The 3,889-nt window shown below is 39.1% G+C and overlaps 1 protein-coding gene across 1 annotated transcript in view; it reads right to left on the bottom strand.

Moving 5' to 3' along the window:
* LOC117173134 (fat-like cadherin-related tumor suppressor homolog) overlaps positions 1 to 3,889 on the bottom strand; it is a 982,814-nt gene that overhangs the window by 98,459 nt on the left and 880,466 nt on the right. The window lies entirely within an intron of this gene.

Here is a 3,889-nt window from a genome sequence, read left to right on the forward strand (position 1 = left end):
AGCTATCCTAAATGATAGGATTGTTTGGACAATCGGACCTGTGTGGCAAGAAATGTACGAACGACGCGGCTCAAAAATAGGCGTAGCAGGAGCATCCGCACATCGAGAGTTGCATAGAGAAATTGATGCCGCTTTGGAAAAACAGATTTATTATCTCATCTGGAAAAAAGCGTGTGACAACTAACAGCGTCACTTTTCAGAGAGGTCCCTTTCAGAGCGACAACATGAGCCTAAATCCTCTTTTGCCTCACATTATTGACACTATATCTCGCACTTTGCCATTCCGAAGGTTGCTTTTACGGCAAACGTGGAAATCAAAAGCAGAGGGTCAGTCATGTGTATTTTACATGGATGATCTTGAGATTTATGCTAAAAATAAAGAGCGACTATACCTATTTCTAGAGATTTTTAAGGAATACTCTAAGGATATTGGAATGGATTTTGGGTCAGAAAAATGCACCAAGGTTTATTTTGAGCTACAAAACTTAAAGGCATCCTCAAAGACCTTGAGCTCGTCGATGGAAGCGCTATATGACACCTTCGCGCTCGAGAGACATATAAATACCAGGGCGCCCTACAGAACCGAATTCAGGATGTCACATCTATGAAGGATACTTTCCGAAGCAGGTAAAACGTCTCGTCCGGCAGATTAGTTCTTCCGAATTTTCGGCGAGGAGCAAAGTGTCTACAACGAACATGTTTGCCATACCGGTTTTACTCTATTCACTTGGAGTACTTCCATGGACGAAGGAATAAAAGCATGAACCTTAAATCTTCTGTTCTGCGACTTTACTTCTCACGCCGTCAAGGTGGTCGCGGAATACTAAATCTTGAAAGTTTTCACAACATGTGGCTGAAGTTTGCAACGTTTATAAAAGAAATTATAAAATTTCCGAAATTTCTTTTGGTGATTATTTGCTCCTGGGCAGGGTACCCTGCCCTGGCTGGCCTACGACCTACTTTCAGGGCAGTACCTGCGAGCTTGGCCAGACAACCTCTTTCCTCAGGGGTCCTTTGTTAGAAAATGGGAAAAAATGTGAGATTAAAAAATTCGTAATTTTGCAATCAGTGACCTGGAAGTAATATATTTGGAATCTCCGTATTTTTCCGATTCTAAAGACCTGTAATTTGTCTATAAAGTTTGAAAATTTGAGGAGTATTTAGTATTAAATTGACTGTTAATCTGATGTTTCTTGATATTAAACTCTTTCAAATTTTTTACTTTTCTAGGCAACTAATATATCATTGGAATCGGAAAAATTCGTAGTTGCTGATAATGCTATTTTCAGATCACTAGTTGAAAAATTAAAAAAATTTTAATTTCCGTACTTTGACATGCCTGTGGACAAAAGACCCTTGCTGGAGTAAACTCACTAACACTAAGGTACATGGATAGACCGAAAAGTAGCAGAAAAAATTAAGTCGGGTGGAGCCTGACTATACCTGAAAATTAAGCGAAAAGTTTGCCGACCACTGGCCTAGAGGTTTTGAAAATTATATATAAAATAAAAAACCAAAATTTATTTTCGTTTATAAACGTTGCAAACTTCAGCTACGTTTCACAACAGGATTATTCCAGGTACAGCACATACAGTCGCAAACGGACTGGACTCCCTTCTTAAAATGTTCAGGAAGCACGAACAGGTGGGCAAAGGAGCGTTTCTGTACTTAGCGACGGAGGATGCTGCTGAAACACTTAGCCTTGACTTCAATATCAGGGGTAAGCAAAATGCATCAAATCTTATGTATCTTTAGTCCTTAATCCTCAAAGCCTGGATTAAGAAAGAACAGTAGAAAAACTTCTGTGAATAGTTCCTCGACAATAGAATGCTCGGTATCTTCCACAGAAATGTGGAGGATCAGTCGATGTCGTGTGAGCTAAGCCTTGCTTTCCTTAAATCACCCGGATTGAAGTCGGGCACGGAAGGTTTCATTTTGGCATGTCAAGTCGGTGTCATTTCCACTTTAACATATCGTCGCCACATAATGAGCATAGACATTCCCAATGATAGTTGCAGAACGTCTCATGCACACCCGGAACATCTAGGACGCATACTACCTATAATGTGTTCCCTGAGAGAAGACTCTACAGACGCGCATGTGGGTTCTCATTTCTTGGCGGAGGAGTGTCCTTATCCTTTTTTTCAGACGTAATTTCTTAATTTCTCTTTTCCTTCCTTTCTTCTTGTAATTAAAAAGTTATAAATTAATAATTCTGCAATCCGAGACTTGAAAGTAACATATTCAGAATATTAGAATTATCCCGATTCCAACGAAATGGAATTTGTCCATTAATTTTGAAAATTTGGGAAGTAAGCAATATCAAATTGAATATTGAGCTAAACTTTCTTCAATTAAACTTCTTCAAATTTTCGACTTTCCTATGCAATTAATGTATAATTGGAAACGGAAAAATTCTTAGATGCTGATTATGATATTTTCAAATCGCTAATTTCAATATATATTTTTTTAATCTCCTTACTTTGACCTGCCTATGGACGAAAGACCTCTGCTAGAGTAAGTTCACCCAAACTGAGGTCGGTAAACAAACAGAAAAGTCGTAAAAAACATAAAGCCCACTGTCCGCCAGTCTCGTAAATCAACATAGGAAAATTTTTTTCATGAACTTGAAGAGCTTCAATTCAGATTGGCTGAAACATCCCAAAAATCCCGCCTTTTTGAAAAATTGAAAAATGGGTTGCGCGAAGAAAACCAAAATTCGTCGTTTTGTAGGGTCTTCTCTCGGGGAACAGTGTATAGCTGTCCAGCTCATGCGGGAACGACCTTTATCCAAAGGCATAATGCAGCACTAAGAGTGCTTTATTACCATCTCTGTCACTCTTAACACATTAGCCTTAATACCGCACCGCTAAATGCTCCCAAGGAAATCGAATCAATTGTCGTGAATAAGAAGTGCCGCATATACTGGAACTTTATATTCTCAACAATTGTTTCTGTTGCACACTCGAGGTCTGAAATAGTTCTTCTTGACTTCGAGAAGCGAACCATGTTCGTTATCGAATTTTCGGCATCAGCTGACCAGAATATCATAGCCAAGCAGAATGAAAAGAAAGATAGTTATTGAGACCTTATTAGAGAGTTACGACGGTCCTTATCATCGGCGCTCTTGGAGGTGTCAAGCTTTCACTGGCAAAAGCATCCCTGAATTTCAACAAGATGCTAAGACACTTGTGGGCAAAATGCAGAAGCCGGTCGCAATTGGGTCACACAGTAATAAAAAGTATCAATTTTGTTGCAGAGCGTTTTGCTCCAACGATCATTTGACTGTCGGGATCATAATAATCAGTCCATTTGGACCAAGTTGATTTTATTTTTTGGTTAATTTTTCAGAATAAACAAAATGGCCGCCAATTCTTGGCGCCAGTGTCATAACGACATAACCGAAAAATTGTATCTAACCGCACGGGAGTGAGAACTACACTTAACAGGTGAAATTTTCTAATACCAGATTCCGTTTTTTTTTTTTAATTTTCATGTAAACTGCACGATCAGAAACCATAAAAAGCTTGCATATGAGATAAAGTACTCTAAGAACATAAGCCATATCTTGGTTTGACTTCACAGATGATCCCGAGTCAGATTATTATGATCTCAAAAGTAGATCATATATTCCGGCCGATCAAAATTCTGTTGAATTCGATATCATTTTTGTTGCGTATCAAAATGATATTGATTTTGGTATCATTTTGAACACTTTTTTTTACTTTGCACTCCGCCTCCTTATCGTGCATGAGAGTTTTGCCGGTTCATTGTATTAAGTCCGCCACAGACGGTAACCACCTATCTCACGGTCGTGAGACGTGATTTTCCTGGGAGCGGGTGCAGTTTCTCAGATTAGCACCCGCTTCCGGCGAAATCACGCGGTTGT

Source organism: Belonocnema kinseyi, chromosome 5, assembly GCF_010883055.1.
Source record: "Belonocnema kinseyi isolate 2016_QV_RU_SX_M_011 chromosome 5, B_treatae_v1, whole genome shotgun sequence".
NCBI classification, from domain to species: Eukaryota; Metazoa; Arthropoda; class Insecta; order Hymenoptera; family Cynipidae; genus Belonocnema; species Belonocnema kinseyi.